We start from the raw sequence: 14859 nt of genomic DNA, 5'->3' as shown, positions 1-14859 counted from the left end.
GATATAAAAAAATAAAATTATTATAATAACTTAAAAGTAAATCCCCTGAATTGAACATCTCCAATCACCTATCGACTAGATGAACTCCAGGCTCACCGCTTATAGGTAAATATCAAGTATGCATGGAAGACCCAAATTCTTAAAATGAGCATTTACGAAGATCCATGATTGCAGAATTCTCGATGGCTATATTAAACCATTGCTAAGATCAATTTATTCAAAAATTATAGTCATGGTTTAAACCAGTGTTAAAGGCAATTTATTCAAAAAATTTAGTCATGGTTTTATGCTGTATAATTTTAAGGAGTTATGGTAGGTTGTTATCATATTTTTTTATTTTTGAAAAATTTACCATATTTAGTTGTCAAATTAGTAGAAAGGATAGTTATTTTTACCTACTATTTTCTAACGCTCAATGACCTATCACTTTTATTCAAGCAAAACCACGCTATGAATAACTATTGGTGGTCCTTAAGGGGGACCATCTGGAATAACCTGCTGCTGGTCCTTAAGAAGCAAACTCACTCAATTCCTTTGATCCTGGGCCGTTGATTTGTTTCTTTATTTCCTTGTTTCTTTACTTTCGAGGAAGATGCCCTCATACTTTCATTAGATAACTCTGGATCTTCGATTGATAACCTATACTTCCAAGAAGAATGCCCTCATACTTTCACTAGATAACTTTTGGGTCATTAACCTATTTCCTTACTTCCTAGCTAAACAAACTCTTAGCCAAACAAAAACAATTTTAAAACATAATCTAAATCTTAACTATGATATTGTTAAAACATATAAATAAATTTGAAAATTTAAAATACATTTCCAATAATCTAATTAGTTCATTAATTTGACTAAAAGATATCAGTGTTTTTTATCAAATAAAATCTTATTACACATTATTATTAATTTATTATTTCCGTAGCGCTTTCCCATGCTTGTTCCTAACCCTAAACAATTTATGAAACTGCTGTAAGACTGTATTGAACAAACCATCATTTTCCGTTAGCATTAAAAATACAACGCAATGGTGCTTCTAAAAGCCATACACTCCCAAATACTAATTGGTGATGACAACGACCAAATCATGGACCACTATTTCGCAACCAATAGATATCTGCAGGGGGGTCGCCTTGCCCCAACCGAAAACCTTAGTTTTCCTACTGTTTGGGATTAAAAACAGACATTGTCATAAACGCAAAAGGAAGAAAATTGATATCTAGATAGCGGAGAGAAACGGATATGTAATGGAGTAGCATGGTTCATATGTAACATCCATTTCATCTTTTTTAATCTTTTGACTCTCTAGGTGGAAGTGCATGTTCCGCCTCGATTACGGGAACCCTTCCCTTTTTGGCTGTGGGATCATCTCTTCATCTCTCGATGGCATCGGACCGTCCCAGCTGAGAGGGTTTCCACTGAAACGATCGCAGATATGTCGCAATGCAATACCGAGTGTTGTAAACTTGAACTTCAATTTATTTATAGATCCACATATGCTCCTTCGTGGTTTATTCTAGCAAGAGGTCTTCTTGACCACCACTTCAAATTAGTATAAAAAATTATAGTATGGTATACTTATCGACATAAATATGTGTTAGCGAAGAAAACTTCCACATAAATGAATAAAAACCTTAAGTAGAAGACCCCACCCAACACCGACAGGGAAACGGTATTCAATTTTTGTTCAGTTATTTGCCTTTCTTAGTGGAAATACGTGTTCTCGTTTGACTACGGAAGCCCTGCACTATAGGCTCTCGGATCACCTTTGCGTTTGTGGATGCCTTGCGAATTTGCACCCTTTGCAATTGAAATGATCTGAGATATATCACAATAGCGTTGTCAAGACATTTTTTGAAATAGTTTTTAGCTGCAAAATTTTTTTTCTTTGGTTCAAATTTTCAATTTTGATTTTGTATTGGCAATTTTTTTTTTTTCAAATTTCAAATTTTGTTGTTTAGATTGAGTTTTTAATTGTATATATAAATTCAGCATGCTGAAAACTCCTAAAGTGTTCATGTTAGGAAGAGTCTACAACTCAAACTTGTATTTTCAGCAAATTATTTTTTAATCATGGGCAATTTTGATTAAAAAAATGCAAAAACACCTCCAAAAAAGTCCAATAGATAAGACTCTTGGTGTAGCAATGAGGCTTCCTTAAGTTGATTGTGGATTCCTTGAATATTCTAGGACCACATACATCTCAATTAACTAGAAAATGAAATTGCAGAAACTATTTTTCACACTACATTCATTCACAAATATTATACAAATATATAGTTGGGTTGAGATCCAATTAATTCTAAATATGAATATGGGAGTTGAGATATTTTCTCAACCAAATTTCAAATGAATTCTAAATTTACCATGTAAGCATTATCTCCAAGTGTCTCCCTTAATGTTTACATGTCAAAATTAAAAATAACACAAATTACAATATAGAGAATACATATTACAACAATATCACTCGTTCGTGTCTCACTAGTCTTCATCAACACTCAGGGTTACTCTAGCATCTTTGTGAACATACACTACTTCGAGTTGTCACTTGAAATCCATTTAACACATGCTTGCCGTGGACCATCATTGATAAACTGTGCAAGATCAACAATATTGACAACTCAACTCTTCGAGGCTTCCACAATGTTGTCAAGCAATGAACCATCCTATGGACCAATTACCATCTATCGAATATTTCTCTTTTGGCTACCCATTACTTGCTACTTCATCTACTACTTTGAGTTGTCACTTGAACTCCATTTAACACATGCTTGCCTTGGACCATCATTGATGAACTTGCAAGATAAACAATATTGACAACTCAACTCATCTAGGCTTTTGCATAAGAGTTGTCAAGCAATGAACCATCCTACGGACTGATCACCATCTATAGAATATTTCTCTTTTTGCTATCCATTACTTGCTACTTCATCCACTACTTTGAGTTGTCACTTGAACTCCATTTAACACATGCTTGCCTTGGACCAGCATTGAGGAAGTTGTAAGATCAACAATATTGATAACTCAACTCTAAGAGTTGTCAAGCAATGAACAATCTTATGGACCAATCACCATCTATCGATTATTTCGCTTTTGGCTACCCATCAGTTGCTAAGAAGACGTCTCAATACTGAATGTGTTAAAAAATTGATCAAACAAATTGACCTGTTTCACACACATGGATCTCATATTGTAACATGTGACTGTTGTTAAAGGGTTTCCAAGCACCAACAACAAAAAAAAATAACAGTATGTAAATACAATTAAACCGATGATATGTTCAGGGGTTTCGAAGCCCCAGGAACCATCGATTTGAATTATGTTATATTGTACAATGATTGATTTTGCACCAAATATGACATACAACAAAAAAATAAAAAAACATACAGATACAAACTTCTCCTTATGTCAATACCTAAGCTGGTGCAAAATTTACAATTCAATTGTTGGAGACTTTAATAAATCAACAAGGTTGTAAGGTTTATAAAGTTATTCTATCATTCAATAACTGAACAGGAAAGACATAAATAGAAACTAAATGTTTACATGGTAAAACCTTGACTGTGTAAAAGAAATCTACAAGGCAAGAAATTGGATATGTTCTTGGATATGTATTAATTATAGATGATTCTCAGACAAGTCTCTCTGGCCATCCCAATTAATATGAGCATGGGCTTTTCATCCGTTACAATAACTCCTTCTAATTATAAATTCTATTATAATAAATAACTTACAATAATCAATTGCTCCCTGAACACAATGGGCAAGTCTGAAAGAGGCTACAATTTTCAATACTCATAACACCTGTGTTGATCCATAATGATAGCTCTGAATCTAACTATAAACTTGACTTCATCGACTGGAAGAATAAATATCTACAGTAACCAGTACTCCAAATAAACCTATAATGAAATCTAACTATAAACTTGACTTCGTCGACTCGAAGAATAAATATCTAGAGTAAGTATATATGTATATATATAGTATATGTATATATATATATATATATATATATATATATATATATATATATATATATATATATATATATAACCAGTACTCCAAAGAAACCTATAATGAAAGCCCACAACCATTTCCTTGAGGAAGAAAATCATGCTGTACTCCAATAAGAGCCAAGTAAATCGCGTTACTGTTTGGATCAAGTCCAAGCCTTAAACCAGCTATGATTTCGTAAAGCATTACAACTAAAACATATTTTCATAAGGGTATAAGCTCCAATCCTAGTACAAAAGACAGATACTCGCATAAGAATCAGTGCGAGAGACAAATGCCTTTGACACAAAACATAAATGTAACACTCATGGTCCATGGTTATCTGTGAGCTTCATGGCCACATTAGGCTTTGATCTGAGCTTCGAAGAGGGAAACTATTCCAAATTTTCTTAGTCGTTGGCAGATCTTCACTCTCGCTCAGATCTTCACTCTCGCTCTTGGTTACCTGTCTCACTCTTGGCTATTAAAGTTGATTTGTGTAGAGTGGGATCCCCTTCTCGAGAGGTTGTGGCAGCCCAAAAAATCAGAGTGTGAATCCCAGATTCTTTTGGAGAATCAAAGTCATTCAGAGAGGAGCACCTTTGAATTAGGAAATCTGGCATAGTTGTAAACTTATTGTACAACAAAAGAAACAAATGTGAGCTTTGCAATTAGATCTAGATTGGCAAGTTCTGTTATATCACAATCGGTGCTCTCTAATGGATGTTGTTTGGTAGATCTCCACACAGGCTTCATAGATCTTACGTTGCTTAATAAATCTCCACACGGACTAGCAAGTCGGACCAAGCTGGTAGGCGCATAGTAGTAGTGGCACTGTGATCAGTTTCGTTACCAACAAATCGCAAGCATTGTTGTCGAGGCAATTTTTTTGGAAAAAATTGAAGTGGGACACTAGCATATTACACCTCGCGTAGCATCCACGAAAATCAATTGAGTTGAATGGACCACTAGATTTACGCACATAATTCGGGTGCTTCTTTACAAACAACGATACTATAGAAAAACACACCACATGGCAAACACGTTCAATGCTCCATACGTAGCATACACGCTCAAAACAGTTAAAAATAATTAATATTATTTTGTATTAATGGAGAAAATGGTTACATTGTTGTAACGCTCTCCCTAGTTTAGGATTACTTCCTAAAGTTTAGGGGTTTGGGTGCAACTTCCTAATTCCTCGTATTGTATTTAATGATGTAATCTTTCATTGATGAATAATAGAGTGTAAGAGAGTGATCTCTCTATTTTGTGAGTGTAGTCTCCAGGTGCAGGCCACACCTAAGAGCTACATCTCTTTCTTTTCAATTCTATTCACATTTTATCTTGGTATCAGAGCTCAAATTGGGTGAGCCTGATCTTTTGTCACCTTTGTGGCTGAAGTGCCTTTGTAGCTAGCTTACTTGTGTGGTAGAATTGCCTGTGTGGCTTGAAGTGCCTTTGTGGCCACATGTACACAAGAGCTCTGTGCTCAATTGAGCAGGTGGACTGCAGAACACTTGGCTCGGACTCGGATATTTTTTTTCTGAGTAGAAAGGAGATTGGCGCGCTTTTCGCACTGACAGTAGCGCCAGGAGGGGGAATTGGCACGATTATTTTGGGATTAATCACTCCAGAGCGCCACAACATCCGATTGGCACGGAATTTTACAGATTAATCACGCCAGCAAAATTACTCTAACCGATTTTTAATTGGTGCAGATTTTTCGCTTGGGAAAGCGCCGATACAAAGGAGGATGCGCCAATCTTCCTTCAAGGGGATCTATGGGAAGCCTCAACTTCGTTTGGCGGTTTGCAAGGGGTGCAGATCCGCGAAGTTGCAGATCTATCTGGGAGAGGCAGATCGGATCAATTTTGATCAGATCAATTCTTCGGCTGTATTGAAAATGTTGAATTTGCTCATTGGAGTGGGATTGCCAGACACTGTAGATCAGTGGCAGAGGTGACAGAGCGATCTGACAGGTATTGTTTTTTGTTGTTGGATAGATTCATTTTGTAGATTTGGTCAGAATGAGTAATACGATGGAATCTTACCTTAACGACTCTGATAAACTTAATGGATCGAACTTCACGAATTGGAAGTTTAAGATCTAGAGCTTGCTCGAGGGTGCGAATGCTTGGTCCATAGTTACAGGTGATGAGCAGAAGCCGAACGCAGGGCCACAGGAGCAAGATTGGGAAAAACGAGAGAACAAGGCCAAAGTCTTGTTGAATATGTCTGTGAAGGACAATGTTATTGCGCACATCAGAGACTGTAAAACGTCCGTGGACATCTGGACGAAAATCAAAAATCTGTATGAGACCCAGAATACAAGCCGAGTCTTGGCACTTAAAAGCAAGCTATTTTCAATGAGGATGGATGAAAGGGAGACTGCTACTGCATTTGTTGCGTGAATTAAAGATGTGAAAGACGGACTGGGGGCCATCGGAGTGACGGTGTCAAATGAAGATCTTGTCGCAATCACAATGAATGGGATGCGAGATGATTTTCAAACGTTCATCACTGGATTGTCGGTAAGAGAGAAAGCGCCCACATTTGATGATCTCACAGGGATCTTGCAGCAAGAGGAGGAGCGGTGACAGAACTTGAGCCCCCAGAGTGATGATCTTGTGCTGATGGCGAAACGACGATCATTCAAAGGAAAGCATTCACAGCAGCAACCAAAGCAGAAAGGAGGAACATCACATAAGAATTCACATTCTCATAAAGGTATGCTTGCAAATCATTATGAAAAGAAATGTTATTATTGTGGAAAGAAGGGTCATATACGAAGTGAATGTTATAAGAAGCAGGCTGATGATGTAAAAAGGAGGCAGGCAAATGCAAGGCACAGAGGATACTTTGTTGAAGAAGAAGACTTCAGTCATGAATTTCGACTGTTCACAGTCGACTGTGCCCTTTCAGCATCTAATGAGGATGATATTTGGTTTGTCGATTCCGAAGCATCCTCTCACATGACAGGGAAAAAGGAATTTTTTGATAGTCTTGAAGAAAGTATAAATGGATCAAAAATATATCTAGGAGATGATAGTGGATACGAGATTAAAGATTATGGGGTGATTTCAGTTAAGTTACCAAACAGAAAAGTTAGTCACCTTACAAATGTTTTATATGTACCTGGAATTAAGAAAAATCTGATATCTGTATCCATGATGGCTGATCAAGATATGCAAGTCGAGTTCTTCAAGACTCATTGTGTGATAAAGGATTGCAGGGATGAAATAGTTGCAACAGGCATGTGAGTTGGAAGCCTATACAGACTGAATGTAAAAAGTATACCAAAGCAGGCCATGGTTGCAGGAGGATCGACAGCCGAACAACTCTGGCATCAGAGGTTCATTCATTTGAATTTGCAGGACCTCATGTTATTATAGAAGAAAGGTATGGTTGAGGGACTCCCTATCTTTCGTAATATTCAGTTAAATTGTGATGGTTGTGCCTTACGAAAAATGTATAGAGAACAATTTCCTGTGCATGATAGGAGGAAGGAAACAGATATTTTAGAATTAGTGCACACTGATGTATGCGGACCTATGCAGACAAGGTCGCTAGGAGGAGCATATTATTTTCTGTTATTTACTGATGACTGCACTAGATATTCATGGGTTTATTTTTTGAACAAGAAAAGTCAGACTTTCCAGTGCTTTATAGAGTTTAAAACCTTGGTGGAAAAACAGTTTGGTAAGAGTATGAAAATTGTCCAATCTGATCAAGGGGGAGAATACAAGCTAAAGGAATTCATGAAATTCTGCAAATCTCATGGGATTGTTTAGCAGTATACAGTGCCACACACACCACAGCAGAATGGAGTTGCAGAGCACAAAAACAGAACCTTGGTGGAGTGCGCAAGGAGCATGCTACAAGGTAAGGGTCTGTCTAATAGTTTTTCGGCAGAGGCTATCAACACTGCTATATATTTGAAGAACAGAAGTCCTACCAGGTATCTTGGCTTCAAAACCCCTTTTTGAAGCTCTATATGGATTTAAACCAGCAGTAAACCATCTAAGAGTATTTGGGTCAAAAGCATTTGCCCATATACCCAAAGCTGATAGGAAGAAATTAGACCCTAAAGCAGTTAGAGGTATCTTTGTTGGTTATGGCACAGAATTTAAAGCATATAAATTATACAATCCTGAGTCTCTTAAGACATTTGCAAGCAGGGATGTAGTGTTTCATGAATAGGTACAGGAAGGGAAAGATGATGTTGGTGATGATTGGAACATTCCATTGTTGTTGGAGGAAAGCAGCGAGGATGAAAGAGAGCATGAGGAGAAAGAAGAGCAAAAAGAAGAACAGCAAGAAGGTGATAATGCAAGCCCAGTTATAGCAGAAGAAAACAAATTTGCGGTAAGTCCCCTACCAAGGAGATCAGGTAGGAAGACTCAATTACCATTAAAATTGAGAAACTATGCTTTGATGTCAAAGGTTTTGAACATTGTAGAACCCTCTAATTACAAAGAAGCTAGTCAATTTAAGGAATGGAGAGCTGCAATGAATGAAGAGATGGAATCAATTCTTAGAAATGATACTTGGGATTTAGTTGAGCTACCTAAGAATAAAACACCCATAGGATGTAAATGGTTGTTTAAACCAAAAATGAATGCAGACGAAAGTATAGAGAAATTAAAAGCTAGGTAGGTTTCAAAAGGATATTCACAGCAGGAAGGTATAGATTTTGATGATACTTTTGCACCTGTAGCAAAGTTAAATACAATCAGAATGCTTATTGCTTTAGCTACTAAATGTAATTGGGAATTACACCAGCTTGATGTTAAATCTGCATTTTTAAATGGTGATTTAAAAGAGGAAATTTACTTAGTACAGCCAGAAGGATTTGTAAAGGAGGGGTAGAAACATCTTGTTTGCAAATTGAAAAAGGCTTTATATGGTTTAAAGCAAGCACCCAGGTCTTGGTACGAAAAGGTTGATTCTTTCTTTGTAGAGCAATACTTCCATAGAAGTTTAAATGACCCAAATTTGTATACCAAGTACAATAATCAAGGGCAGATTATTTTGATTTCCTTGTATGTGGATGACATGACTATAACAAGAAATGTAGATGATTTAATCAGAGGAATCAAAAGGCTTATGGCACAAGTTTTCGAGATGAAAGATCTCGGAAGCCTTCACTACTGTCTGGGATTAGAAGTATGCAGAGATACTGGGCAAACTTTTCTTACCCAAGGGAAGTATGCCATAAATCTATTGGAAAAGTTTGGTATGGATCAGTGTAGATCAGTAGCGACACCTTTGCAGCAGAATCTGAAATTGAGCAGTGACGATGGCACTAAAGATGTTGATGCCACAATGTACAGATAGCTGGTTGGCAGCTTGATATACCTTACAACAACCAGACCTGACTTGGCGTACTCTGTTAGTGTGTTGAGCCAATTCATGTCGAAACCGCTTGAATGTCACTGGGTAGCAGCAAAGAGTGTGTTGAGGTATCTTTGTGGTACTGTTAATTATGGTATTTTATACACTGATGTATCTGATGTTACTCTAGCAGGTTTTTCAGACTCAGACTGGGCAGGTAACTTGGATGATCGGAAGTCCATCACAGGTTACGCATTCAACATAGGATCCGGGGTCATAGCATGGAGCAGCAAGAAGCAGAATACTGTAGCCTTGTCATTGTGTGAAGCTGAGTATCAAGCATTGTGTGCAGCAATGTGTGAAGCAATCTGGTTGAGAAGGCTTCTCAAAGATGCAGGAAAAGAACAGAAGAATCCCACTTCCATCAAAAGCGACAACCAGAGCACCATTAAATTAGCATACAATCCAGTGTTTCATAAAAACACCAAACATATAGACACTCAGTTTCATTTTGTTAGAGAGAAAATACAGTCAAAAGAAATTGTTGTTGAATATTGTAAAACTTGTGACAATGTAGCTAATATTTTTACAAAGCCTCTTGCACGAGTGAAATTTGAATTATTTAGAAGGATGCTAGGAGTCCAGGAGAACCCTTTCTCCATTAAGGGAGGGAGTTAAAAATAATTAATATTATTTTGTATTAATGGAGAAAATGGTTACATTGTTGTAACGTTCTCCCTAGTTTAGGATTAGTTCCTAAAGTTTAGGGGTTTGGGTGCAACTTCCTAATTCCTAGTATTGTACTTAATGATGTAATCTTTCATTGATGAATAATAGACTGTACGAGAGTGATCTCTCTGTTTTGTGAGTGTAGTCTCCAAGTGCAGGCCACACCTGAGAGCTACATCTCTTTCTCTTCAATTATGCTCACATTTTAAGCTTTCCTCCTCAGAAATTGGTCGTTGGTTTTGCCTATGAGATCCACAGGCGTTCTGGTTGACAATATTCGATTTCATTGGGTGAGCTTTCCAAGCACAGATCCTCAGATCCTCCACGTCAGGTTGCTGCTAGAAATACTCGATTCTGTTGGGTGAGCTATGATATGGCGTTCCTCTCTGGCATACTGGACTGGAGTCCAATTAAAGGGAATCTCATAGACAAATACAACCATCATACAAACACAACATTGAACTAACAAAGCTCTTGTTCACACAACAACACGCCTACTTTCAGCTATGTATATAAAACAAAACCTAATATCTTATCTTTTCCGTATCTCTTTAGGGATAAGTACATAGAAGCCATTCAAAAATATTAAACAAATATATAATTGGATTCAGATCCAAATAATTCCAAATATTGAATATGAAAATTGAGATATTCTCTCACCCTAATCGTAAAACAACTCTAAATTTACCATTTAACGTCACCCATTCCCAATATATTCCAAAAACCTGAAATAAACTTAACCTCAGGGATTGTTATGCAATCCCTAGCAATTTTAAACTTAGGTTCAATTTTTGTACGTCCACACATGTCGTTTCGTTGTTTATAATATTTGTGGCTTATAGCGTTTACTATCTTTGACGATGACGCAGATTTATCGCAACGCAATCCCCCGTGTTGTAAACTTGAACTTCAATTATTTGTTTTCTTACATACTCGTGTTGTTTCGTGGTCTACAATGTTTAAATATGGAATCGATATTTATTCCAGTTCGCCTCTTATGTGGAATGGAGATGGATTGAAAATGACTATTTTTTTGCTTTATATAAGTTGTAATGTCAACTACTGTTATAAGAAAAAAACCAATCGGTCAAAAGGGCTAATGGTACCATAACAACAAAAGTGGAAAAATATACATCTAAACGTTAGATTACATCACTGATCTACTCGATCAGATTACGTTGCGAGATTACCTAAGCACAATGCAGCAGATGCCATTTTTTTCTTTAATAAATAATTTATTGTTAAGATGATAATAATTTGTTGTTAAAATGATATAACATTGAGAAATGGTCAGATAGAGTATAAATGAAATGTTATAAAGACTACAACCAATATATAATGTGCAATCTAACATGTGGTTATACAAGGACGGAATTTCGAGTTATCTATGTGAAGGAAAAACAATTGAGAGTTAACATGGGCATAAGCAAACTCTTCAAGAAGTGAAGGAGCCGCAAGAACGAGCGTATTGTGCAACCTACAAGAAAAGAGAATGGATGTAGCGGAGTCGGGTGCATGTAGAGAAACTCGTGTGGATAGGAAGCCTCTCGCAGAAAAAGCTTTTGCAGCAGTGATCAATATAAGCAACTAGTTGGTATGTGTAGCTACAAAATTGATTTAGTGGATGGAATAGTTGAATAATAGAAAGATTTTATTTAGTGGATGGAACAATTAAATAACAGAAGGATTGATGGTATGCTTGGAAAAGCCATGTTAAGGTATAGATCACATTAGAATTAGAAGAGAGTGATTATATGGAAGAAAAGAATGAGCTAGAGTATTTAGAGTGGTATATAGAGTGAAGGAGCCAATGTTATGTGTGAACACTCTAAGGTATTTGGTCCAAGGAGTTTTTCTAGTAAGTTGTAAGGCTTGTTGTTTACTGAGAGATGTTATCCAATAGGCAGTGTGTAAGGCCTTAAGAGTTTGCTCATGCATACATGTAGTGCAATGGTTCATGGAGTCATCAAGATGTGGAATGAATCACTTTGAGAGGTACATGGTGGCAGGTGTACTAATATCTTGGCTTGAGGATGGGGAGGCGGGAGAATGTGACAACTCAGATGAGATGGTTGATGAATTGAACTAGTAGTGAAGTTTAAGAGGGGTATTGTTAGGGTGGATGAGTCAAGTTACTAGTGGTTTTAGGCTGAGGTTTATGGGCAACCCATGGTTTTTCCTCTATTATTTATCTATGATGTAGCCCATTTATAGGCTAAAAAAATCCATGATTATTGGTCTTACTAACTAGTGGTTCTAGACTCCAAGTTTATGGGAAATCCATGGTTTTTTCCATGGTATTTATCTTTGATGTAGCCTAGGTATAAGCCCAAAAAAACACCATGATCATTCATCTAGCTAGATAGTGGGATAAAGAGATGTTTCTTTAGACACCACCACTTCTCTAAGTGCTCTGGTGATCCTAACATTTATTTCAATATTTATTCATTACTCTAATACACTTTTCTTTTCTAAAATTTCAATTTAATTATCAATATCCAATAATAAGTGGATTGTAGAGATTTAGTCTATAGTAAATGTTCATTATAGTTTTAATAATAATTATATAAAGTGTTAATATTTATGTTAAAAATAGTTAGCTCCTTTTAATTTTCAATTGAATTAGAAAAAGTTATTGATTAATTAAATTAAGATATATATAAAAAATATTTGAACTATGAAATGAAATGAATAATAGTATTTGGGCATGTTATATTCATAATCCTTAATATTGAACTACAATATTGTAACAAAGCATTTTTACCAACTAAAATTTCTATAGTAAAATAATAATGAATCTTGAATAATTATAATCTTATTAGGATTTTTTTAATTTATATAATTCTTTTTATAATTAATGTTAAATATAATTATTTTCTATAAAAAAAAAAAAAAAAATTATTTTAACAATATAACATGTAGTATAAAATTCTATAAACAAAAAAAATAATTGAATTAAAAAAAACATGATAATTAAAATAATTGAATTAAAAAAAAACATGATAATTATAAAATTTTAAATGGATATTAATAACATAGAACTCAAACAAAATTATATAAAATTCATTCAATAATTAGTAAGAAGATTACTTACCTATCTTAATTTTCTCAGATTTCGTCTAGATGTTGGCAAATTTGGATGAACTCTTTCCATGATCAAAATGCAAAAAAATTAAAATGTAGATGTATATATCTCCTCTAAAATGAGTAAATTAAATTTAATTGAATATAAATCATCTTACTTCAATTCAAATTTTTTCTTATTATAAACTAAGCCAATTAAAACTTTGCATAATTTTCCATGTAATAGGAAAGTGATCCTCGACACTTTCTTCTGAGGAAAAAGCTCACATTCACTCGAGACTTATGCGTATTCAATGAGATACAAAAGTAACATAAATTCATATATACAAAGTTTTTCTCTTATGCTATTTTATTTCTTTCGGAATTGAGCAATTGATATTCTAATTTACATTAGATGCATTAACTCATGTTAACATAAAATCCTATTTGTTGGAAAAGTGGAAGTGAAGTCTACGTATTATACAACATTTGAAATGGAATGACAATTCTAGACTTAGTTCTTCAATCTTTCTTCATGTTTGAAATTTGTTTGCCAATTGAATGTTTTTATTGTATTTGATATGGTCGTATTTGGCTTTTGTTTAGTCTTAATATTAGTTGAAAGAAAAGTAGTTGATGATGGGCTCAAAATTTGTCTTTTCGAGTTTATTCAAAATCAATTCATTTATTTAAACCTTGACCCTCAAAGTAGCCTTGTTCAAAATGCCATTCATATTTGGAAATACAGAAAAGTGGGTTAAAATCACCCAGGAAGTGAAAACGATCCTTTCAAATGAATGGGTGAAGAGTAAAAGCCACATATATAAAAAATTAATTGTAAAAGAAAAGCATGAGAGTGCAAATTTTAAAGAATGGTTTAAAATTAACATTTTTGGAACAAATGAATTAAGTAGCATTCTAGTTTTTTTTGACATGACAGTTAAAAATTCCATCTTAGAATTCGGCATGAAGGTTTAAAATGGACTCAAGGTTAGGCATGAAAGCTGAAAATCGAGCTGAAAATCGACTTCCAAAGTGTAGCCTTTTTATAATTACCAATTTTATAACCTTTTCTATATGTTATCGTTCTAGTATGAGTCCTATCAGAATATTCAGAATATTTTTTTATAGAATTGAGATGAATTATGAAGGAAAGTTATAATTTCATGCTCGATTATAAATTACACCTCCTTTTTATTAATATTTCATCTTTTCATCATACACATTAGTATTTTGGCATCCACATCAGTGTATTTTTTAGCATTTCTTTTGTGTCGTAACATTACATTTATTGTATATTGAGTGTCCTTATGGTGATATATTCCATAATAGCTTTATCGTAGGAGGGAAAGTTGAAAATGAACTCAAGGTCACGCATGAAAGCTGAAAGTGGACATCCAAAGTGTAGCGATTTTATAATTAACAATTTTATAACCTTTTCTATATGTTATCGTTCTAGTATGAGTTTTTTATCAAAATATTCTTGATACAATTGAGATGAATTATTAAAAAAAAGTTATAATTTCATGCTGAATTATAAATTACACATCCTTTTCATTAATATTACATCTTTTCATCATACAAGTTAGTATTTTGGCATCCACGTCGGTGTCTTTTTAGCATTTCTTTTGTGTCCTAACATTACATTTATTGTATATTGGGTGTCCTTACGGTAATATATTCCGTCATAGTTCTATCTTACGAGGGTCATAGGGTCTCCTCCTCGGTGACTTATTAGTG

Source organism: Pinus tabuliformis, chromosome X, assembly GCF_031772625.1.
Source record: "Pinus tabuliformis cultivar Carrire ecotype Pingquan chromosome X, CPIR1, whole genome shotgun sequence".
Taxonomy (NCBI): Eukaryota; Viridiplantae; Streptophyta; class Pinopsida; order Pinales; family Pinaceae; genus Pinus; species Pinus tabuliformis.
The sequence above is the reverse complement of the archived record's forward strand: the minus strand, read 5'-3'. Positions refer to the sequence as shown.